Raw genomic sequence first — 26,923 nt, 5'->3', positions numbered from 1 at the left:
TCCGTTGGGAAGAAGGTGGGGTACTCAAGTCGAAGACGATCCTCCCTTTCCCAAGTAGCTTCTTTCTCGGAATGGTGTGACCATTGAACTTTGAGAAACTTGATGTTTCGGCGTCGAGTGGTACGCTCGGCTTGATCAAGGATTCGAACGGGATACTCCCGATATGTGAGATTTTCTTGGAGATCAAGCGTTTCGTGGTCCACTCCATGGATAGGATCCGAGAAGCAACGCCTGAGTTGGGAAACGTGGAAGACGTCATGAACCTTGGAAAGATGCGGAGGTAGTTCCAATTGGTAGGCAACTTCTCCTCGCTTGGCAAGAATGCGAAAGGGTCCAATGTAGCGAGGGGACAATTTGCCTTTGATACCGAATCGGTGGGTTCCCTTTAAAGGAGTCACCCGAAGGTAAGCCTTCTCGTCAACCTCAAAAGTCATAGCCTTATGTTTGCGATCATAATGGCTCTTTTGGCGAGATTGGGCTGTTTTCAATTTCTCACGAATAATGCGAACCTGCTCTTCTGCTTCCTGAATCATATCCGGGCCAAAGAGTTGTCTTTCCCCGGTTTCTGACCAGTTAAGAGGCGTTCGACATTTTCGTCCATAGAGAACCTCGAAAGGGGCTTTGCCCAAGCTAGCTTGGTAACTATTGTTATAAGCGAACTCGGCGAATGGAAGGCATTTCTCCCAATCCATGCCGAAGGAGATGACAGAAGCTCGGAGCATATCCTCCAGAATTTGATTAACTCGTTCTACCTGACCACTTGATTGAGGGTGAAAGGCGGTGCTAAAAGAGAGACGAGTTCCCATTGCATTTTGGAAGCTTTCCCAAAATCGAGAGGTGAAGAGACTTCCGCGGTCTGAGTTAATTTCCAATGGAGCACCATGCAGAGACACTATTCGGGAGATGTACAAGTCTGCTAGCTGGCTAGCGGTTATACTCTCACGAACAGGTAGGAAGTGGGCTACTTTGGAAAGACGATCGACAACAACGAAGATAGCATTATTCCCTCTCTTGGTCCTGGGAAACCCGGTGATGAAATCCATACCGATTTTATCCCATTTCCATTCAGGAATAGCTAGAGGCTGAAGGGTGCCAGCAGGTCGCTGATGCTCTGCTTTAACACGTCGGCAGACGTCGCAATTAGCAATGTATTGAGCAATTTCTCTCTTCATCCTAGTCCACCAAAACCTCTGGCGTAGGTCCTGATACATTTTAGTACTACCGGGATGAATGGTGAGAGGAGATTCATGGGCTTCCTTAAGGATCAATCGCCTCAGGTTGCGTACCTTGGGAACCACTAGGCGGTCTCCAAAGAACACAACACCTTGGTCATCAACGGAGAAACAATCCGCAACTCCTTTCTTGATGTTTCTCTTAATACGGGAGATCCCTAGATCTACCTTCTGAGCTTGGATGATCTGGTCCGTAAGGGTAGGTTTCGCCACCAGGGTAGATAGAAATCCTTGAGGAACAAGGTGAAGGTTAAGCTTACAGAATTCCTCGTGGAGAAGTGGTTGGCTTTGTTGTAACATCAAGTTGTTACAATAGGATTTACGGCTTAGCGCATCAGCCATGACGTTGGCTTTGCCCGGGGTGTAAGTAATTCCTAAGTCGTAGTCTGAGATCAACTCAACCCAACGTCTTTGCCTGAGATTCAAATCCGGTTGGGTGAAGATGTATTTCAGACTCTGGTGGTCTGTGAAAATCTCGCAACGGTTACCGAGAAGGTAATGTCGCCATGTTTTGAGTGCATGGACTACGGCTGCAAGCTCTAGATCATGTGTGGGATAATTATCCTCATGTGGACGCAACTGTCGGGAAGCGTAGGCAATCACATGACGGTCTTGCATGAGTATGCAACCTAGTCCTTGTCGCGAGGCGTCGCAATAGATAACAAAGTCCTTAGAAAAATCTGGTGGTACGAGTACGGGAGCAGATGTTAGGCGTCTTTTCAGTTCCTGAAGGCTGAACTCGCACTGTGGGGTCCACTCGAACTTCTTATCTTTCTTGAGGAGTTCGGTTAGAGGTTTAGCAACCTTGGAGAAATTCTCGACGAAGCGACGGCAGTAGCTCGCTAAGCCAAGGAAACTCCGAACTTGTTTAACCGTTTCAGGGGGAGTCCAGTCAAGGATGGCTTGAACTCGCTCGGGATTGACAGCAATACCTTTACCAGAGATCACGTGGCCTAGGTAGGTTACTTCTGGCAACCAGAATTCACACTTGGAGAATTTAGCATAAAGGCGATGCTCTCGAAGTTTCGTTAGTACTAGCCTTAGATGCTCGGCATGTTCTGCCTCGTTCTTGGAGTAGATGAGTATATCATCGAGGTATACTACGACGAATTTATCCAAATACTCCATGAAGATTGAGTTCATTAACCGAGAGAAAGTGGCTGGAGCATTGGTTAACCCGAAGGACATGACTGTATACTCGTATTGGCCATAACGAGTAACAAAGGCCGTTTTAGGAATGTCCCCGTTCTTGATTTTGATTTGATGGTAGCCCAACCTCAAATCCATCTTAGAGAAGACTGAGGATCCAGCGAGCTGATCATACAGGTCGTTGATCCTAGGAAGCGGATACTTGTTCTTGATTGTGACTAGGTTGACGGGTCGGTAATCTACAACCATCCGATCCGTACCATCCTTCTTCTTGACGAAGAGGACGGGGCAAGCCCACGGAGAAGAACTAGGACGGATGAAACCCTTTTTCAAGGACTCATCGAGTTGTTTCTTAAGCTCGGCTAGCTCTAGGGGTGCCATCTTATAGGGTCTTCTAGAGATTGGGACGGTTCCTGGAACGAGGTCTATCACGAACTCAACATCTCTGTCAGGTGGAATACTTGGCAGTTCTTCAGGGAAGACATCCGGGAAGTCACAGACTACCGGCACATCTTTGAGGTCTGGAAGAGGGTTGGCATTTAATGAGTAGAGCTGACGTTTAGACACTCGGGTCAAAACATTGACTGTCTTGCCCGACGGATGGGTGAGTTGAACAGTTCTAGTGGAGCAATCAATCTTAGCATAATGAGCTGACATCCAGTCCATACCCAAGATGATGTTTATGTCCGAGGACTTGAGAGCTATTAGTGACGCAAGGAAGACCAATCTGTCAGCAAGAATTTCATTGCCATGGCTTATCTTAGAGGTTTGCCACTTAGAACCAGGGGTTTGGATTACCATGGAAGTGGGCATGTCGCAGAATGTGGTGTTGTGTAATCGAGCATAGCTCTCAGAGATAAATGAATGAGATGCTCCAGTATCGAAAAGAACAGTTGCCGGATGGCAATTAACAAGGAGCGTACCAAGGACGACGTTGGGATCCTCATGAGTTTCTTCAGCTGAAACATAGTTGACATGGCCACGTGCTGTGGTGGCTGGCTTGGCGTAGTAAGTCTTTCCTGCTGGCTTACCACGGCCAACGGACTGTCCAGGTTGATTGAGGTTGTTTCGGGGGCACTCGCGCTGATAGTGACCCGTTTCTCCACACTTGAAGCATGTCACAATATTGGGGCGTGGAGCAGCATTAGCAGTGGGGCCACCATAGACTTTGGGCGGTGCATGCTGCTGGTTGGGGCGAGGCGCCTCGAAGGATGGCCTCGGAGTGAACCTGGGTGGTAGAGCAGTATTTGGAATCCAGACCCGGCGCTTCTGGGATCCGGAGCCAGATGAGGAACCAAAGTCACGAGAGTGCTTGCGTGTAGCGTCATAGTCAGTTTGTCCTGTCTCGGCACTGATGGCCTTATTGACCAACTTTTGGAAAGAGGTACACTCATGCAGACGGAGATCACGGCGAAGCTCGGGGCTAAGTCCCTTGCGGAACCTTGCCTGCTTCTTGGCGTCGGTGGATACCTCTTCAGGAGCATAGCGTGCTAGATTTCCAAACTCACGGCTGTATGCATCCACGGTCAGTCTGCCTTGGGTGAAGTTGCAGAATTCTTCGCGCTTGCGATCTATGAGACCCTCCGGGATGTGATGCTCACGGAAAGCCTCACTGAATTCAGCCCAAGTAGTGATTTGGCCAGCTGGGCGCATAGCCTCAAAGTTCTCCCACCAAAGGCTAGCAGGGCCTTCGAGGTGATAGGCAGCGTAGGTAACCTTATCAGCTTCGGCTACGTTGGCAGAACGTAGCTTATGGGTGATGCTGCGAAGCCAGTCATCCGCATCAAGGGGCTCGACGGAATGATTGAACTTCGGTGGGTACAACTTGATAAAGTCATTGAGGGACACCAGGTCGTTCCTCTGGTGACGTGCAGTATTCTGCTCAATTCGCTCTAGCAAGCGGTTAGTCTCACGCTTGTTTCTTTCTGCCTCCAGCATAACTTCGGCCAGTGAAGGCGGTTGGGGCAGATCCTCCGCCCTGGCTGCATTGGCTTCATCCTGCGCCTGGACAGCAGGGTTGTTGCGGGTGTTAACCATCCTAGGAGAAACAAGGCAACGATTTAGACGAGGATGGCTGAATCTTGATAGGGAAAAGCGGAATGTAATGGATAACGCGGAATGCAGGGATGACCATCAGTATGACATGGTAACATAGCAACATACATATACCAACGGTCATACACGCCATACATAGTTTAGTACAAGCCCAGGCTAAGGTACAACTACGATGAAAGACGATACATCTCATCAGAGGCATTCCAAGCTCCTATACATTATTTTTCTACACCTCCGGAACGTGATACACACCAAGTTGTATTCCACAAGACACGCAGGACTGTGGAGATTACAACTGTTACAATACTAGTAGATCTACTGCCAACTCAGACGTCTCCGTAGTAATCCTCATAGAAGTCACCACCATGTCCTGGAAGCTGAACATGATCATCCGGAAACAGTCGGTCCTGTGGAGCTTGCGGTCCATAGGGACTCGGGTGTGGCCTTGGTCCAACAAACGGTGGCAGACGGGGTCGACGAGGAGGGGTGATGCCTCCTACATCACACCATTCCATACATTCTGGCAGACCAGATCGCACGGGGTATAAGTCCCTCATGTCCATGAACCCAGCTTGCACGGCAGGTGCAAACCGTGTCAGTGTGGCCCAGTGATCAGCACGAGCATTAAAGAGCTCCATTCGCAAGGCACGATTCTCACGGTCCTTGTCCTCAAGCATCTCAGTGGTGGTGCGGAGTAGTGAGTCCTCATGGGTAGAATCACAGTAAGTAGCCTGATAGTACCCCTGTGCCCCAGGGAGTGCTGCTGGCATGTAGCGGTAGTCGGTGTTCTGAAGCAAAGCAGTTTTGGCTCGCATGATAGTCATCATTGAGTAAGCTGCGTCCTGCACAGACATCTCGATAGTAACCCCAAGTCCATAAGAGCAATGGAGGGGTTCAGTGGCTCCGGGATAGGATGGATAAATCCTGACGGTGCAAAGATATTGACTTTGGTTAAAGTCTCGGAACTGCTCCTCGACGGTATACTCGGGATACCAACGATAGCCTGTCTCAACCATCACTCGGACCAACATGGCCGTGTGACCAGGTACGCCGATGCATCGGGTCAGACGAACCACTTGGTTCTGGGAACGGGTGGCCATCTGAAAGCACGAAATGATGCAAGGCATTAGTATTACTAGGAGAATTCGGACAGCATAACGGCTGTAAATGCTCGAAAAAAGGATTTGAGACATTCGCAACAGTTTTGCAATACCACTCAACAACATCATGTCAAGGTTCTGGTTCAACCGACAACATACTAGGGTAGTAGAAACTGAACCGAAGCATGGAACCAACAATCCTATAAGTTACTACGGATTAGTAACACGTGAACCTGATAGAGAGGAGAGAGCCTAGTCCTTAACCCACGTAGAATGAGAAGAGAATGACTCAGATCAGAGGGCATGAGGTAAAGGAGTAAAAGCACCTTACGTTCTCTCCCACAATCAATTCCCCTACATATAACTAAAGCATTTCTAGACTCGACATCGACCAGTTTGGCTTATCGCACCTACAGGCAGTCCGGCTCTGATGCCAACGCTGTCAGGACCCCGATTCCAAGTCACACCGATCTAGCCTGTAACACCTCATATCACATTGCGGCCTCACGCACGGTACTCCCACGGGTGTCGCCTTACCATGGCCCGGGACCGTTTGCGCCTTTTGGCTCACGTATATGACAATGTCGCTAGCATCCATATGACAGAGAACCCGGGCCGACATGGCTAGTCGTGAACCCAAAGCGGCACTAACGTATGGGGACAGGCATACATGAATCAACATCGAACATGTCGGTCAGCAGCGTGTGAATCCGGGCTGAAGCACTGGGCTAACAGGACTCCGGGAACCCGGGCTGTAGCAGGCTAGGCAGGACTCCGGAAGTCACCGTGTGACATTTCCCCGAAGGGACAGACACAGGAACGATATGACTCACATGCCGGCCAGTCAAGTGTCCAGAGCAGTAGTGCTGGGCTAGCAGGACTCCGGTGAACCGGGCTGTAGCGGACTACTATGGCTCAAGGAGGCACCAGACTACATTTCCCCATAAGAGAGGCTGCTAAAGATAGACAACTAGATTGTCGGATCCCACACATACCAAGCATTTCAAACATACACACAATATGCTCGATATGCGCGAATACAACATGGCATCACAACAAAACTCTACAACTCAAGTACTTTATTTAAGGGGCTCCGGAGAGCCTTACATAACTTGTTCATACAGATAGGGGTCGCATGACCCAACACTCAAGTCATACAATCATACAAGCACATGCGGAAGCAAACTGTCTGGGTACAGACACTAGAAGAAAGAAGGCTTGACGAAGCCTGTCTATCTACATAGGCCCTTCACAAGCCTAGATCACCACCTGGGTGGCGCGTCACTCGTCGTCGTCGAGTTCTACGTAGAACCCGTCAGAAGGGGCGGTGTTGTCGTCTGAAAACAGTAATTAAAACAACATGAGTACAAAGGTACTCAGCAAGTCTTACAACAGATCCTACTATACATGTTCATTCTCAAGAAGGTAGTGGGGTTATTGCGGCAAGCCAGCTTTGACTCTTGGCTAAGCTATCCTACGATACACCACTTGTGAAATAGTTTTCGCACACGAGTCCACTAATCACCAACTCAATACTCCACCGTGGATCCTCCCTCGTCATCCAACGAGAGGGCCATCCGCGGTACTCACACTTATCTTGAGGCTTTTAGTAGTATCCATTTACTTGTCTATGAACTGCATAAGCGACCAAGTAGTCCTTTACCGCGGACGCGGCTATTCGAATAGTTTCATACCCTGCAGGGGTGTACTTCGTCACACACGCTCTCACCACTTATCGTCGCTACACGACGTGTACTCGGCAACCTTCAAGCGGAAGCCCAACGTGGGTGTCGGCCACAGCCTACCTAAACACTCGAGTCTCTAGTCCAGGTTTATCGCCTATTCAGGTTCCATCCGCAGGGAGTCCGGCCGAGGTTTCCACATACGGCCCCGAACGATGTGTGCAGGGTTCCCGGACACCAAACGGGCGACTCGGTACACCGTGCCACGAGCCTACCGCATCACAGCCCACCCCTTGGTCAGCGCTGTCCACGGCCTCCAGCTTACTACAAACACCAGAAACTACGTGCAACTCCTGGACAGAGGACAAGGGTGAATAAGAAGCCGAGGGGGTCCATTGGTTTCGGGCCCAATGTGTGGTAGTAGCTGAATCTTAAATCACGCATACAGATCTCAGTTCTTAGGGACGGTCTCAATGAAACAACCCACCATGTACTCCTACATGGCCTCCCATCGATACCTTTACCAAATCGTATTCAACACTTTACTCTCCTTACCGACACACACACTTTCACTCCAGTTCATCACCCTGATGAGCCAGACCTGACACAACTCTAAGCATAGCAAGCATAGCATTGTAGGAACACAACATGGCTCAATCAACTCCTACACATGCTAGTGGGTTTCATCTAGTTACTGTGGCAATGACAGGTCATGCAGAGGAAAATGGGTTCAACTACCGCAACACACACAGCAGTTTGAATCGCGTTGTCTTAATGCAGTAAACGAGAGCAGAAGCGAGAAGATGGGTTTGTATCGAAATGATCAATGGGTTGCTTGCCTGACAGAGTGGTGGTGGGATACTGCCCTTCAGTTGGATACCCGTGAATATCCTCGGCGGCAGGACCTACCACGATGAGCATACCGAAGCACAATCAACACCAAGCAAGTGCAACAATATGATGCATGCATGAGACATGGCAAAATGGATGTATTGGGCTAATGCAACTAAGGTCAGAAAGGTTTGGACTAATTTGAATCAAAGATTCAAATTCCAAGTTCATAAATGGCCCATAATAATGCCTTATCTTGTTCTGTATAAAACAGTAGGTTAACTTGCTTAATCATGCATGAAACCAGTACAGATGGATAGAATGGATTTTTCTGATCATTTTTCATATATAAATCTTTTCATTCTGAGCTATAGATTATTTTCTATGATTTTTTGAAGTTTGTGATAATTTCTGGAATTTCCAATATAAGAATAATTCCAGTAAAAGCTTTACTGCGTCAGCCTGACGTCAGTGTGACGTCAGCAGGTCAACGGGGTCGTCCAGGTCAATCCTGACGTGTGGGTCCCCTGTGTCAGTGTCACTGTTAGGTAATTAGTTAATTAGGATTAGTTTTAACTCTAACTCAGATTAGTTAGCAGGCGGGCCCCACTCGTCAGTGACCCTGGGGGGGTTAAACCGTGGTCAAACCACGTTGACTCGCCGGCGTTTAGCCGCCGGCGACGTCCAGACACGGCGGTGGAGTGCGGGATCCCTCTCCGGCGACCAAAAGGACGGCAGAGAGTACCTACGTGTAGCTGGGGGCGAACCGCGTCGACTGGTGGTGGTAGTGGAGCTCGGGGTCGCCGGAATCGACGCCGGCGACGAGCCGTGCGGCTGCCGGAGTACGGGCGTGGTTGAAACCGTAGCTAGAGAGCACGGCGAGGGACATGCGATGGCGCTACGGGTTCCTGGCGTTGCGGTGAAGCTAATGGCTACGGTGGTGCGGCCGTTGGATGGCCGGAGCCTCGTCGGCGACGAGCTCGTACGGCGGCGCGTTCGGGTGAGCTTCGTGCGGTGGCTACAGAGCTCGAGAGAGAGAGAGGGGAGGATGGGAAGGTGGCCATGCTCACGGCGGTTGCGACGGAGCAGGCGGCGGGGTCGGAGACGAGCTGTAGCAGTGGCGACGGCGGAGGGGATCTCCGACGGGGAGCGGGGAAGGCGAGGTCGGTGGCGGAGCTTCGGGGCAAACGAGCGCTCGGGGCTCGGCTTGCTCGAAGGAGTGGGCGACGGCAGAGCTGTAGGACACAGTGGAATGGCGCGAGGTCGACGGTGGCCACGGTTACTCCGGTGAGGTGTCTGCGGCGGCGTCGGCCATGGTGGGGAAAAGGCGAGGGAGAGGCGATGGGGGAGAGTGACGATGTCCAGGGGCTCGGGGCGCGTCGAGGAAGGTCGTCCAGCTCGTCCGCGGCGAGGGCGGCAAGCTGCTGGCGCCGTGGCGAGCTCACGCTCGCCGGCGTCAGCTGTCTGCCTGCTCTGGCGAGAGCAAGCAGCTCGCTGGCGCGGGCCAGCACAGTGCTGGGCCGCCAGGTGGGCTGCCAGGTAAGTTTTCTGCCTTCTGTTCTCTTTTCTCTTTTTATTTATTTCTGTACTGTGTTTTGAAATAGTAAAAATACTATTTCATTTGGAAAAATCCTGAAAATATTCTGAGGCACCTTTGAGATTATTCCCAACAGCCTAAAAATACTTCCAAGGTTATTTGGGCATTTGAAAATATTTATAGCATTTAAAATGCCCAATTGCAAATACTTATGGCTTGTGCAAAAATCCAAGATGGCCTCCAAAAATATGAAACCATTTTTGGCAGAGGTTTTAACCAAGACCAAAGGTGGAGAACATTTATGGAGGGCATTTCAGGTTCATTGGAAAAAATTTAGTAAACCCTAGTTGTTCCAGGGGGGGGTGCTGGGGGTTTCTGGCATTCCCCATTTCAGTTTTCTGTGAAATGTAGCCATGATGCAACACTCTAATGCATGAACTAACTAGGATGTGACACAAACACACCACAAAAGAAGATTACATCGAATAGATCTCCACGAGAGAGGGGGAGAACATTGTATTGAGATCCAAAAAAGAGAGAAGAAGCCATCTAGCTAATAACTATGGACCCGAAGGTCTGAGGTAAACTACTCACACATCATCGGAGATGCTATGGTGTTGATTTAGAAGCCCTCCGTGATCGATGCCCCCTCCGGCAGAGCTCCGGAACAGGCCCCAAGATGGGATCTCATGGGTACAGAAGGTTGCGGCGGTGGAATTAGGTTTTTGGCTGTGTATCTGGTAGTTTGGGGGTACGTAGGTATATATAGGAGGAAGAAGTACGTTGGTGGAGCAATAGGGGGTCCACGAGGGTGGAGGGCGCGCCTGGGGGGGGGGGGGGTAGGCGCGCCCCCCCCTACCTCGTGGCCTCGTGGTTGATGTCTTGACGTAGGGTCCAAGTCCTCTGGATCACGTTTGTTCACGTTCCCAAAGGTTTCATTCCGTTTGGACTCCGTTTGATATTCTTTTTCTGCGAAACTCTGAAATAGGCAAAAAAACAACAATTATGGGCTGGGCCTCCGGTTAATAGGTTAGTCCCAAAAAATATATAAAAGTGTATAATAAAGCCCAATAATGTCCAAAACAAAATATAATATAGCATGGAACAATCAAAAATTATAGATACGTTGGAGACGTATCAAGCATCCCCAAGGTTAATTCCTGCTCGTCCTCGAGTAGGTAAATGATAAAAACAGAATTTTTGATGTGGAATGCTACTTGACATAATTTCAATGTTAATTCTTCTTAATTGTGGTGTGAATATTCAGATCCGAAAGATTCAAGATAAAAGTTCAATATTGACATAAAAATAATAATACTTCAAGCATACTAAGTAAGCAATTATGTCCTCTCAAAATAACATGGCCAAAGAAAGTTCATCCCTACAAAATCATATAGTTTAGTCATGCTCCATTTTCGTCACACAAGAATGTTCTCATCATGCACAACCCCGATGACAAGCCAAGCAATTGTTTCATACTTTAGTAATCTCAAACTTTTTCAACCTTCACGCAAAAACATGAGCGTGAGCCATGGATATAGCACTATGGGTGGAATAGAATATAATGATGGAGGTTATGTGGAGAAGACAAAAAAAGGAGAAAGTCTCACATCAACGAGGCTAATCAATGAGCTATGGAGATGCCCATCGATTGATGTTAATGCAAGGAGTAGGGATTGCCATGCAACGGATGCACTAGAGCAATAAATATATGAAAGCTCAACAAAAGAAACTAAGTGGGTGTGCATCCAACTTGCTTGCTCACGAAGACCTAGGGCATTTGAGGAAGCCCATTATTGGAATATACAAGCCAAGTTCTATAATTAAAAGTTCCCACTAGTATATGAAAGTGACAAAACAAGAAACTCTCTATCATGAAGATTATGGTGCTACTTTGAAGCACAAGTGTGGTAAAAAGGATAGTAACATTGTCCCTTCTCTCTTTTTCTCTCAATTTTTACCTCACTTGGGACAATGCTCTAGAAAATGATGATCGTCACACTTCTATTTATTTACAACTCAATGATTACAACTCGATACTAGAACAAAGTATGACTCTATATGAATTCCTCCGGCGGTGTACCGAGATATGCAATGAACCAAGAGTGACATGTATGAAAGAATTATGAATGGTGGCTTTGCCACAAATACGATGTCAACTACATGATCATGCAAAGCAATATGACAATGATGAACGTGTCATGACAGACGGAACGGTGGAAAGTTGCATGGCAATATATCTCGGAATGGCTATGGAAATGCCATAATAGGTAGGTATGGTGGCTGTTTTGAGGAAGATAAAAGGAGGTTTATGTGTGAAAGAGTGTAACATATCACGGGGTTTGGATGCACCGGCGAAGTTTGCACCAACTCTCAATGTGAGAAAGGGCAATGCACGGTACCGAAGAGGCTAGCAATGATGGAAAGGTGAGGGTGCGTATAATCCATGGACTCAACATTAGTCATAAAGAACTCACATACTTATTGCAAAAATCTAGAAGTCATCAAAAACCAAGCACTACGCGCATGCTCCTAGGGGGATAGATTGGTAGGAAAAGACCATCGCTCGCCCCCGACCGCCACTCATAAGGAGGACAATCAAAGAACACCTCATGTTTCAAATTTGTTACATAATGTTTACCATACGTGCATGCTACGGGACTTGCAAACTTCAACACAAGTATTTATCAAATTCATAACTACTAAACTAGCACAACTTTGATATCACTACCTCCATGTCTCAAAACAATCATCAAGCATCAAACTTTTCTTAGTATTCAACACACTCATAAGAAAGTTTTTACTAGTCTTGAATACCTAGCATATTAGGATTATTTAAGCAAATTACCATGCTATTTAAGACTCTCAAAATAATCTAAGTGAAGCATGAGAGAATAATAGTTTCTATAAAACAAAACCACCACCGTGCTCTAAAAGATATAAGTGAAGTACTAGAGCAAAAACTATATAACTCAAAAGATATAAGTGAAGCACATAGAGTATTCTAATAATTTCTGAATCAAGTGTGACTCTCTCAAAACGTGTGTACAGCAAGGATGATTGTGTTAAACTAAAATAAAGACTCAAATAATACAAGACGCTCCAAGCAAAACACATATCATATGGTGAATAAAAATATAGCTCCAAGTAAAGTTACCGATGGAAGTAGACGAAAGAGGGGATGCCTTCCGGGGCATCCCCAAGCTTTGGATTTTTGGTGTCCTTAGATTATCTTGGGGGTGCCATGGGCATCCCCAAGCTTAGGCTCTTGCCACTCCTTGTTCCATAATCCATCAAATCTTTCACCCAAAACTTGAAAACTTCACAACACAAAACTTAACAGAAAATCTCGTGAGCTCCGTTAGCGAAAGAAAACAAAAGACCACTTCAAGGTACTGTAATGAACTCATTCTTTATTTATATTGGTGTTAAACCTACTGTATTCCAACTTCTCTATGGTTTATAAACTCTTTTACTAGCCATAGATTCATCAAAATAAGCAAACAACACACGAAAAACAGAATCTGTCAAAAACAGAACAGTCTGTAGTAATCTGTAACTAACGCAAACTTCTGGAACTCCAAAAATTTAGAAAAAATAGGAAGACCTAGAAAATTTGTTTATTGATCAGCATAAATTGGAATCAATATTTTATCACGTTCAGGTGATTTTTAACAATTATTTTCGTGAACAGAAAGTTTCTGGAAATTTCAGCAAGATCAAATAACTATCATCCAAGAAGATCCTATAGGTTTAACTTGGCAAAAACACTAATTAAAACATAAAAAGACATCTAACCAGAGGCTAGATTAAAGATTTATTCCTAAACAGAATCAAAAAGCAAAAAACACTAAAAATAAAATTGGGTTGCCTCCCAACAAGCGCTATCGTTTAACGCCCCTAGCTAGGCATAATAACAAGGATAGATCTAGGTATTGCCATCTTTGGTAGGCAATCCATAAGTGGCTCTCATAATAGATTCATAAGGTAATTTTATTTTCTTTCTAGGGAAGTGTTCCATGCCTTTCTTTAATGGAAATTGGAATCTAATATTCCCTTCCTTCATATCAATAATTGCACCGATCTTTCTAAGGAAAGGTCTACCAAGAATAATAGGACATGAAGGATTGCAATCTATATCAACAACAATAAAATCTATGGGCACATAGTTCCTATTTGCAACAATAAGAACATCATTAATTCTTCCCATAGGTTTCTTAATGGTGGAATCCGCAAGGTGCAAGTTTAAAGAGCAATCATCAAAATCACGGAAACCTAACAAATGGCACAAAGTCTTTGGAATCGTGGAAACACTAGCACCCAAATCACACAAAGCATAGCATTCATGATCTTCAATTTAAATTTAATAGTAGGTTCCCACTCATCATAGAGTTTTCTAGGGATAGAAACTTCCAACTCAAGTTTTTCTTCATAAGATTGCATCAAAGCATCAACGATATGTTTAGTAAAAGCTTTATTTTGACTATAAGCATGAGGATAATTTAGCACGGATTGCAACAAGGAAATACAATCTATCAAAGAGAAATTATCATAATTAAATTCCTTGAAATCCAAAATAGTGGGTTCATTAATATCTAGAGCTTTGATCTCTTCAATCCCACTTTTACCAATTTTAGCATCAAGATCTAAAAACTCCGAATTTCTGGAACGCCTTCTAGGTAAAGGTGGATCATGTTCAGTCCCATCATTATCAAGATTCATATTGCAAAACAAAGATTTAATAGGGGACACATCAATAACTTTTAGATCTTCATCTTTATTTTCATAGGAACTAGAAGAACACGCTTTTACAAAACAATCTTTCTTAGCACGTATCCTAGCGGTTCTTTCTTTGCACTCATCAATGGAAATTCTCATGGCTTTGAGAGACTCATTGATATCATGCTTAGGTGGAATAGATCTAAGTTTCAAAGAATCAACATCAAGAGAAATTCTATCAACGTTCCTAGCCAATTCATCAATTTAAGCAATTTTTCTTCAAGCAAAGCATTGAAATTCTTTTGTGAATTCATAAATTCCTTAACACTAGTCTCAAATTCAGAGGGAATCTTATTAAAATTTCCATAATAATTCTTGTAGGAATTACCATAATTGTTAGAGGAATTACTAGGATAAGGCCTAGGATTAAAGTTTCCTCTATACGCGTTGTTACCAAAATTATTCCTACCAACAAAATTCACATCCATAGATTCAGTATTATTCTCAATCAAAGTAGACAAGGGCATATCATTAGGATCAGAAGAAACACTCTTAGTAGTAAATAATTTCATAAGTTCATCCATCTTTCCACTCAAAACATTAATTTCTTCTATCGCATGCACTTTTTTATTAGTAGATCTTTCAGTGTGCCATTGAGAATAATTAACCATAATATTATCTAGGAGTTTAGTAGCTTCTCCTAAAGTGATTTCCATAAAAGTGCCTCCCGCGGCCGAATCTAAAAGATTTCTAGAAGAAAAATTCAATTCGGCATAAAAATTTTGTATAATCATCCACAAATTCAAACCATGAGTAGGGCAATTACGTATCATTAATTTCATCCTCTCCCAAGCTTGTGCAACATGTTCATGATCAAGTTGCTTAAAATTCATAATATCGTTTCTAAGAGAGATGATCTTAGCGGGAGGAAAATATTTAGAGATAAAAGCATCTTTGCACTTATTCCAAGAATCAATACTATTTTTAGGCAAAGACAAAAACCAAGCTTTAGCACGATCTCTAAGCGAAAAAGGGAATAGCTTCAATTTAACAATATCATTATCCACATCTTTCTTCTTTTGCGTATCACACAAATCAACGAAGCTATTTAGATGGGTAGCGGCATCTTCACTAGGAAGGCCGGCAAATTGATCTTTCATGACAAGATTCAACAAAGCAGTATTGATTTCACAAGATTCAGTATTGGTAAGAGGAGCAATCGGAGTGCTAAGGAAATCATTGTTGTTGGTATTGGTGAAGTCACACAATTTAGTGTTATCTTGAGCCATCGTGACAAGCAAGCAATCCAACACATGAGCAAACGAAAAGCAAGCGAAAAAGAGGCGAACGGAAAAGAGAGGGCAAGTAAAACTGCAAGGGTGAACTGGGGGAGAGGAAAACGAGAGGCAAATGGCAAATAATGTAATGCGGGAGATAAGGGTTTGTGATGGGTACTTCGTATGTTGACTTTTGCGTAGACCTCCCCGGCAACGGCGCCAGAAATCCTTCTTGCTACCTCTTGAGCACTGTGTTGGTTTTCCCTTGAAGAGGAAAGGGTGGTGCAGCAAAGTAGCGTAAGTATTTCCCTCAGTTTTGAGAACCAAGGTATCAATCCAGTAGGAGGCCACGCACGAGTCCCTCGCACCTACACAAACAAATAAATCCTTGCAACCAACGCGATAAGGGGTTGTCAATCCCTACACGGTCACTTACGAGAGTGAGATCTGATAGATATGATAAGATAATATTTTTGGTATTTTTATGATAAAGATGCAAAGTAAAATAGAAAGCAATAAAAATAACTAAGTGTTGGAAGATTAATATGATGGAAGATAGACCCGGGGGCCATAGGTTTCACTAGTGGCTTCTCTCAAGAGCATAAGTATTTACGGTGGGTGAACAAATTACTATTGAGCAATTGACAGAATTGAGCAGAGTTATGAGAATATCTAGGTATGATCATGTATATAGGCATCACGTCCGAGACAAGTAGACCGACTCCTGCCTGCATCTACTACTATTACTCCACACATCGACCGCTATCCAGCATGCATCTAGAGTATTAAGTTCATAAGAACAGAGTAATGCTTTAAGCAAGATGACGTGATGTAGAGGGATAAATTCATGCAATATGATATAAAGCCCATCTTGTTATCCTCGATGGCAACAATACAATACGTGCCTTGCTGCCCCTATTGTCACTGGGAAAGGACACCGCAAGATTGAACCCAAAGCTAAGCACTTCTCCCATTGCAAGAAAGATCAATCTAGTAGGCCAAAACCAAACTGATAATTCGAAGAGACTTGCAAAGATAACCAATCATACATAAAAGAATTCAGAAGATTCAAATATTGTTCATAGATAAACTTGATCATAAACCCACAATTCATCGGTCTCAACAAACACACCGCAAAAGAAGATTACATCGAATAGATCTCCATGAGAGAGGGGGAGAACATTGTATTGAGATCCAAAAAAGAGAGAAGAAGCCATCTAGCTAATAACTATGGACCCGAAGGTCTGAGGTAAACTACTCACACATCATCGGAGAGGCTATGGTGTTGATGTAGAAGCCCTCCGTGATCGATGCCCCCTTCGACGGGGCTCCGGAACAGGCCCCAAGATGGGATCTCATGGGTACAGAAGGTTGCGGCGGTGGAATTACGTTTTTGGCTCCGTATCTGGTAGTTTGGGGGTACGTAGGTATATATAGGAGGAAGACGTACATCGGTGGAGCAATAGGGGCCCACGAGGGTGGAGGGCGCGCCTGGGGGGGGGGCGGGGTAGGCGCACCCCCTACCTCGTGGCCTCCTGGTTGATGTCTTGACATAGGGTCCAAGTCCTCTGGATCAAGTTCGTTCCGAAAATCACGTTCCCGAAGGTTTCATTCCGTTTGGACTCCGTTTGATATTCTTTTTCTGCGAAACTCTGAAATAGGCAAAAAACAGCAATTCTGGGCTGGGCCACCGGTTAATAGGTTAGTCCCAAAAATAATATAAAAGTGTATAATAAAGCCCAATAATGTCCAAAACAGAATATAATATAGCATGGAACAATAAAAAATTATAGATACGTTGGAGACGTATCAATCAACCACGTTAAACTAATGCTTCCGCTTTCGGTCTACAAGGGCACGTGGACACACTCTTCCCCTCTTGTTGTTGTGCATCTCTTAGATAGATGTAGCGATCCGACCTCAAACGGCTGAATCTCTGTGCATAAGTGTCATCCCTGGATCGGTAATGCTGACACACACAGTACTTGAAGGATTTATAACAGAGTGCAATCACACACTTATTACATCGAATGTCTCAAAAGAGAACTTGTTACAATAATATGGCTTAAGGCCATCTAAATAAGATAACTGCGGAAGCATCGAAAGGTAAATGAGTCCATCAACTCCAACGGCATAGCTGAGTGCACGACAACGACCTAGCGCACCTTACTCTTCGTCTGAAAAGTCTGCAACATAATACGTTGCATCCCGAAAATGGGTCAGCACATGGAATATGCTGGCAAAATAACACTGTAGAGCAATGAACAAGATAAATGCTATCACTACATGCATGTATGGCTGGTGGAGGCTCTAAGTTTATTTTGCATAAAGCTAGTTTTTCCCTACAACGAAGGAATATATTTTGTTTAACTATCATGGTGGTTGAAACATTGAGAAGGTTCCTCCAACTCAATCCCAATTAAACAATATTAAGAACCCAACAAATTAATTTAGAGTGATGAGATCAAATCAATAATTCAAGTACCAGATGTCCATAACCGGGGACACGGCTAACCATGATTAGTTTGTACACTCTGCAGAGGTTTGCGCACTTTTACCCACAAGACTCGATCTCCTCCGTTGCATTTCTTGCACTACATGATGGTTGAGAAATGGATGACCGAGACACAGTCTCTCCAAAGCATTAACTCTTTACTCTGGGTAGACAGTTACACCTATTTTCCCCTACATCCGCTAGCCTACCACTGAAAGAGGTCACACAACATACTCAACTATGCCAGAGCCCATAATGGCTTGTGGCTGCACACGGAAGTTTCTAGCATGAATAATCTTATGCTCCCTTTGAAACTGGGTGGCGAACCATAGGATGATCACACGGGTACTCCAGGATATCCTAGGACAACACTGGATTTTCCAGGTGCCCGCAACCAATCCACCCAGATGTCTATTTAAGTAGCCACCTTAAGTTAACCATTACTTAACAATCTCACATCTGTCGTGGATACACTCAAAGCCAAACCACATCTACTAGCATAGCAGTATAAGCATAACGTAGAAGTAACTCCCAGGGTTTGATAATAAAAGGGCAATAGGTTCTACCTCATCATCTACTTCCCAATACCCACATGTTAAACAGATCCTACTCATGCAATGTTTGAGGATTGGTACTAATGCATAAAAATTGGGTATGAAGGGATATGATCAAAGTGTTACTTGCCTTGCTGACGATCTGCAAACCCTAGAGACTCGTAGTAGCACGCTTCGCACTCCGGGAATTATATCACAAACAAACAATAGCATACATAAGCACTCCATCAATGATGCAAGGGTAAAACTCAGATGAGAAAGATCAAATCTGAAAGTTCAACTGAAGAGCTTCGATTTGCAAAAAGAATCAATCGAATCGGAGCTACGAAACTGAAACTACGATCAAAAGAAGTTCAAATTAAAATCTGCTTGAAACCAAATTTTAATTTGTCAAAACCATGTTCAAGTTGATTAACTAGAAAGAGGGGCCCGAGACAAAGATTTTGGCGTTGGTTTCACTGGATTTGGACGAACGGTCGAAAAGTTGCGAGGGTTTGAAGATTAGGGGCTAATCTGCGATAAAAATAATCGCGGATAGGTCCCTGGCCGAAAATTAAAATAAAAAGAAAAAGACTAACGAACGAACGTTCGCTAACAGAACCTAACGAACGAATTCGTTCGTTAAAACGAATTAATGGGTGAACGTTCGCTAAATAACAAACCCTTAAAAAACCGATCTTAAATCGAAAACAAAAAAAACGAACGAAAAATCGGCGAACCGGGATCGGTTTATACCGATTAAACGACGGCGACGAGGTCAACGGCGGGATTTCAGCGAGGCGGGGCTCCGGCGAGGCGGCGGCATCGACACGGGGCGGCGGGGGCAGCGGCGGCCGCGGCGGCGCTGGCGGCGGGGCGGCGGGCGGCGGGGCGGGACGAGAGCAGAGGGGGGGGGGGGTCGGGGCCGGCCCTTTTAAAAGGGGGGGCGTCCCGAGGCGGTGGCGGCGTGTCTGCGTCGGACTCCGAGGGGGAGGAGGCGGTGGCGGCGCGATGGGCTTCGGCCCGCTCGGCTGGGTCGTTGGCCCAGTCGGGCAAAACGTTTTTTTTAAACAATTCCACCGAAGAAAAATCCTAAATAAATATAAATAAATGCCAAAAACTATTTTCGCCGCCTAAATAAAATATTTAGAACAAAGTGAACATTTTCTGGCCTACAAAATGCAATTTGGAAAAATGCATATTTTTCTAATTCAAAATAATATAGCAATAAAAATCCAAAGAAATTATTTATTTGATTTTAACATTTTCCTGCAATATTTCTTTTATTTTTTTGGAGAAGTCATTTTATCTCCTCTCTTTTATTTTTAATATTGGAAATATTTCGGAGGAAAAAATTATTAAAACCAAAATGATCCCCTTTTCAATTTTGAGAAAAATTAAAATATGAAAATAAATGAAATCCCCAACTCTCTCCGTGGGTCCTTGAGTTGCTTAGGATTTCTAGGATCACAAACAAAATGCAAACAAAAATATGATATGCATATGATGACCTATGTATAACATCCAAATTGAAAATTGGGATGTTACAAACCTACCCCCCCTTAAGGTGAATCTCGCCCTCGAGATTCGGGTTGGCAAGAAAATAGGTGTAGGTGGTCTTTCCGTAGATCTTCCTCTCGTTCGCAGGTGTCTTCCTCCTTGGTATGATGGCTCCACTACACTTTGCAAAACTTGATAACCTTACTGCGTGTAACTCGGTTGGCAAACTCGAGAATCTTGACGGGTTTCTCCTCGTAGGTCAAATCGCTATCCAACTGAATTGCTTACAGGGGCACTGTATCCCTCAGAGGAATATTGGCCATCTCTGCATGGCACTTCTTCAACTGGGAAATGTGAAACACATCATGAACTCCTGACAGTCCTTCGGGTAACTCCAACTTGTAGGCCACTTCTTCCATACGTTCCAGAACTCGGTATGGTCCTACAAATCTCGGGGCTAACTTTCCCTTAACTCCATAATGTTTAATTCCTCGGAGAGGTGACACTCGAAGATATGCTCTATCTCCGATTTCATAGACTACCTCTTGCGTTTTGAATCTGCATAACTCTTCTGCCTGGACTGAGCTACCTTCAGTCTGTCGCGAATCAACTTAACCTTCTCTTCAGATTCCTTGATCAAATCTGGTCCAAACAACTGGTGGTCTCCAACTTCATCCCACATCAACGGTGTCCTGCACCTTCTTCCATACAAGGCTTCGAAAGCGGCCATCTTCAAACTGGCTTGGTAACTGTTGTTGTATGAGAACTCCGTGTAAGGAAAATTATCATCCCAACTAGATCCATAATCTAGCGCACAAGCTCTCAACATGTCCTCCAGTATCTGATTGACTCTCTCAGTCTGTCCGCCTGTCTGTGGATGAAAGGTTGTACTGAATTCTAGCCTAGTACCCAAAGTCTGGTGCAACTGATGCCAAAACTTCGAAGTAAACTGTGTTCCTCTATCTGATACGATGGTCCTCGGAACTCCATGCAGACATACGATCCTGGTCATATATATCTTGGCCAACTTCGCACTCGTATAGGTAGTTTTCACTGGGATAAAGTGAGCCACTTTGGTCAAACGATCAACTACTACCCAGATAGAATCATATCCCGATCAGGTCCTGGGTAATCCGGTGATAAAATCCATGCCAACCTTGTCCCATTTCCATTCGAGTATTGGCATAGGTTGCAGTAATCCTGCTGGCTTCTGATGTTCTGCCTTCACTCTCTGACATACATCACATACGGCTACATACTCGGTGATATCCTTCTTCATACCAGTCCACCAGAAACGTTCCTTCAAATCCAAATACATCTTGGTGTTTCCGGGGTGTATCGAGTATGGCGAATCAAGGGCCTCCTGAAGTATTAACTTCCTGATCTTCGCATTATTGGGTACATAAACACGGTCCTCAAACCATAATTTCGTACTCATTGATACGTCTCCAACGTATCTATAATTTATGAAGTATTCATGCTATTATATTATCTTTCTAGGATGTTTTATATGCATTTATATGCTATTTTATATGATTTTTGGGACTAACTTATTAACCTAGAGCCCAGTGCCAGTTTCTGTTTTTTCCTTGTTTTTGAGTTTTACAGAAAAGGAATACCAAACGGAGTCCAATTGACGTGCCAATTTTTGATGATTTTTTCTAAACCAAAAGAAGCCCCCGGAGTAAAAGAGTTGGGCCAGGAGAGTCCCGGGCTGCCCACGAGGGTGGGGGGCACGCCCACCCCCCTGGGCGTGGGCCCCTGCCTCGTGGACAACCCGGAGACCCCCCCTGACGTGAGACCTACGCCAAAAAATCCTATAAATACTGAAACCTCCAGAAAATAGAATTGATCGAGAGTTCCGCTGCCGCAAGCCTCTGTAGCCACCAAAAACCAATCGGGACCCTATTCCAGCACCCTGCCGGAGGGGGGATCCCTCACCGGTGGCCATCTTCATCATCCCGGCGCTCTCCATGACGAGGAGGGAGTAGTTCACCCTCGGGGCTGAGGGTATGTACCAGTAGCTATGTGTTTGATCTCTCTCGCGCGTTCTTGATTTGGTACGATCTTGATGTACCGCGAGCATTGCTACTATAGTTGGATCTTATGATGTTTCTCCCCCTCTAATCTCTTGTAATGGATTGAGTTTTCCCTCTGAAGTTATCTTATCGGATTGAGTATTTAAGGATTTGAGAACACTTGATGTAACGCCCACGATGCGGCTATATCTCCCACGTGTCGAGGCACGACTTGGAGGCATAACCGCATGGTGGGCGTTACAAGTTGGTATCAGAGCGACGAAGGGACTGAGGAGTAAAAAGAATCCTACTCTCCGATATATATAATCCTAAGACTCAAAACATTTTTTTCTAGACTCAACAACGCCAGCGATTCGATCAAGCAGGGGGCTCCTAAGTCGGGGATGGCTCTGATTACCAACTTGTAACGCCCACCATGCGGTTATGCCTCTAAGTCGTGCCTCGACATGTGGGAGATATAGCCGCATCGTGGGCGTTACACTTGATGTATGTCTTGCATGTGCGTATCTGTGGTGACAATGGGATATCACGTGATTCACTTGATGTATGCTTTGGTGATCAACTTGCGGGTTCTGCCCATGAACCTATGCATAGGGGTTGGCACACATTTTCGTCTTGACTCTCCGGTAGAAACTTTGGGTCACTCTTTGAAGTACTTTGTGTTGGTTGAATAGATGAATCTGAGATTGTGTGATGCATATCATATAATCATACCCACGGATACTTGAGGTGACATTGGAGTATCTAGGTGACATTAGGGTTTTGGTTGATTTGTATCTTAAGGTGTTATTCTAGTACGAACTCTATGATAGATAGAATGGAAAGAATAGCTTCATGTGATTTTATTACGGACTCTTGAATAGATCGATCAGAAAGGATAACTTTGAGGTGGTTTTGTACCCTACCATAATCTCTTCGTTTGTTCTCCGCTATTAGTGACTTTGGAGTGACTCTTTGTTGCATGTTGAGGGATAGTTATATGATCCAATTATGTTATTATTGTTGAGAGAACTTGCACTAGTGAAAGTATGAACCCTAGTCCCTGTTTCAATGCATTGAAATACCGTTTGTGCTCACTTTTATTACTTGTTACCTTGCTGTTTTTATATTTTCAGATTACAAAAACCTATATCTACCATCCATATTGCACTTGTATCACCATCTCTTCGCCGAACTAGTGCACCTATACAATTTACCATTGTATTGGGTGTGTTGGGGACACTAGAGACTCTTTGTTATTTGGTTGCAGGGTTGTTTGAGAGAGACCATCTTCAACCTACGCCTCCCACGGATTGATAAACCTTAGGTCATCAACTTGAGGGAAATTTGCTACTGTCCTACAAACCTCTGCACTTGGAGGCCCAACAAAGTCTACAAGAAGAAGGTTGTGTAGTAGACATCAAGCTCTTTTCTGGCGCTGTTGCCGGGGAGGTGAGTGCTTGAAGGTATATCTTTAGATCTTGCAATCGAATCTTTTAGTTTCTTGTTTTATCACTAGTTTAGTTTATAAAAGAAAACTACAAAAAAATGTAATTAAGATTGCCTCATATGCTTCATCTTTTTAATGTCTTTCGTGAAAATAAGGATTCCGAAAATCGTGCTCAAGTACTAGAAGAAGAATTACATAGAATGCTTGGCATAAAATATGTGAATGATGAGCATGATTGCAATGTTGTTAGTATGAATTCTTTGAATACCCATGATGCTAATGATATGCAAAGCCACAAGCTTGGGGATGCTATGTTTGATGAAGATGATATTTTTTGTCCCGCAAGTTTTGATGAGCAAATTTATTATGATGAAAGCATGCCTCCTATTTATGATGATTATTGTGATGACACGTATGGTATAAAGAATAAAGATAACCATGAAACTTGTCATCATGACTTTAATTTTCAATTGGATTATGCTTCACATGATAGTTATTTTGTTGAGTTTGCTCCCACTACTATTGATGAGAATAAATTTGCTTATGTGGAGAGTAGTAAAATTTGTATGCAAGTAGATCATGAAGCTTTACTTGGAGCTATATTTTTATTCACCACATGATATGTGTTTTGCTTGGAGCGTCATTTTATTTTGTTAGTATTTTCTTGCTGTTATTTAGAATAATGTTTTGCATCTCTATTTTCAATAAAAATTTCAGGGATATCCTTTACGATGCTTATTTTGCAAGTATACATGTTGCTGTTTCAAAACAGAAAGTTTACCGCTGTTGCAAAAATTCCCTAGAAAAGTCAGAATATGATAAAATGTTGAAACTTTTTGCATATTGAGCTCTGATAAATTTTCTACAGTGTGGCAGAATTTCATAATGTTTGGACTTAGGGAAGTATGATGAATCTTGCATTCTTTACAGACTGTACTGTTTTGGCAGATTGCTGTTATGTTTGCATATGTTTCCTTGTTTAATGATTCTATTTGAGGATAGGAGTATTAAATATGCAGAGGCATTTAATATGCAATGTTGAATAATAATTTTAGTGATTTGGTACAGTAGAAAATGATAAGGTTTTTGCATTGGTTTATACTAACTTATCTCACGAGTTCTTGTTGAGTTGGTGTGGATGAAGCTTTCGAGATTTAGGAAACCGTGATATGAGAGGAATTAAGGAGACACAAAAGCTCAAGCTTGGGGATTCCCAAGGCACCCCAAGATAATATTTCAAGAAGTCTCAAGCATCTAAGCTTGGGGATGCCCCGGTAGGCATCCCACCTTTCTACTTCAACAATTATCGGTTAGTATCGGTTGAGCCTAAGTTTTTGCTTCTTCACATGATGAGTGCTATCCTTGAAATGTCGTTTTATTTTGTTTTGCTTGTTGTTTGAATAATATCCCAAGATCTGAAATTCTTAAATGAGAGAGAGTCTTCACAAAGCTACATAATTATTTAACTACTCATTAATCTTCACTTATATCTTTTTGGAGTAGTCGCCGAAGGCGGCGACGGTGACGGCGAAGACAACGATGACGCGAGTGACGCGTCCGAGGGTGATGTAGCGAGTGACATATCTGGCTGATCCCGTGTTCTCTTGTCGTTTCATCCTGTACTCCAAAACTTGGGCATGGCGCCTAAAGATTGTGAGAGCATTTTGGGAGGGGGAGCCCCTCATGTAAGCAAATCATGATTTCTACTCCTTTATGCCGAACCGAGGGTGCATCTTGGTCGGTCACGAGTTCGACGAAAAGTTTTGCCACTGCGTCTTACCTTAGCTGGAGCGAGACTTGGGTCGGGTTGTAAGGTCAAGAGTCGCCACGGGGCTCCGGAAGGGTCTACTGACCCGCCCGAGAGGGCCTCGTGAGGTTCCTGCGCCAATCGGCGCGCGTGCCGCGCGCGCTGTGCCCAGCCCCGCTCGCGAGAGGGAGGTGGTGAGCGTGAGCTCCAGAACAAGTCAAGAACCAGATGGCAAGAAATCGCTCGAACGAGAAGATACACCCCCCGCACGCATCAACAAAAGCTCAACTTCAACTTAAATCCAAATCCAGAAAGCCAGGCTACAGAAGAAGAGATCCAAAGCAAATGGCCGCGTCCGGCACCTAGTCTAGTCTTCTGGTCTTCGAGTCTTCTCACCAGCGCGGAGCTAAGTGCTGCCACTAGGCGTGGGAGGGAGCCCCAGGGCCTGAGGCCGGCACCCCTGAGACTTCGGGGCGTGTACAACCCAGCTCATTATTACGTGAGAGTGTCACGGGCGGCGAGCTTCACAGGCACTGGGCCTTCTTCACAGGAACCGGCCTTGCTTCATATCGCCGGACGAGGGCCCCGCCTTGCGCCACCCTCGACCACCTTTGAGCCGACCGGCAACCTGGATGACACAAAGGGGGGAAAGGGGACGCCAGCGGTGCCCTCGGTGACCACGGGTCCTCTGCCGGGGGAAGGCTCGCTGGCACCTCCCCGGCAAAGGGCCTACCTCCTGGCGCTGCCTGGCTTCACGCGAAGTGGGGAGGGGCCTTGCTCCTGGCTCCCTCGTCATGGCCCCCAATGTGCTTCCCCCGGCGGAAGGGGTGCTGCTGCGCCGGGGTCGTCGACCGACGCTGTGACCAGATTCACTTGCAGCCCACGGTTAGTGTAAGCCTGCTCCTGAGAGATTAGTGGTACCCTATAGTTGTTGTTGCTGGTGCGATCGTTGCGGTTCTCCGTCGGTTCGTGGAAGGCTTCAACTTCTAGCGTTCCTTCTTCCCAATCTTCTTCGAGGAACAAGCCAGGGTCGTCCTCTGGTGCGTACTCCTGGTCCATCATGCGGGGCACGTAGGTTTCCGGGGCCGTTACCCCGAACACCTCGCCGTAGTGCCCCACACTCCATGTTGCCCGGCCCAGCGCGGCATCCTGAGGTTGGTAGCGCAGCATCTCACTGGGACCATGGGAGGCGACGCTTGTGCCCATGCTTGTCGCGGGCGGCATGCGGGCGGTGGAGCCCCCAGCGCCGCTGGCCGTGCTGGTGTTGACGAAGCCCCCAGGCGCACCCGATGGCGCGTGGTTGCGGCGAGGCCCGCCGTGAGACCTTATAGTGGCATGAGAAGGAAGCTGATAGCAGAAGGGCGGCGCTCCTGACGCCGCCGCATCCAGCAGCTCGACAACGCATTCCAGCAGTGCATCCCGGCCGCTCTCCATCAGCCGGCACCACAGCAGCTCTCGCGCCACCGTGAGCGCTGCCCGCATGTTTGCCTGCTCCCGCCGTGAGTGCGGCGCTGTTGCTGCGGCGTGGCTTGCTGCCCTTGTAGCGGCTCGCACTTGCCGTGGAGTGAGGGTGGATGACGCCTGGCCGCGCCGCCCGCG

The sequence above is a fragment of the Aegilops tauschii genome, chromosome 7 (assembly GCF_002575655.3).
Source record: "Aegilops tauschii subsp. strangulata cultivar AL8/78 chromosome 7, Aet v6.0, whole genome shotgun sequence".
Classification (NCBI taxonomy): Eukaryota; Viridiplantae; Streptophyta; class Magnoliopsida; order Poales; family Poaceae; genus Aegilops; species Aegilops tauschii.
Note: the sequence above shows the minus strand (reverse complement) of the source record.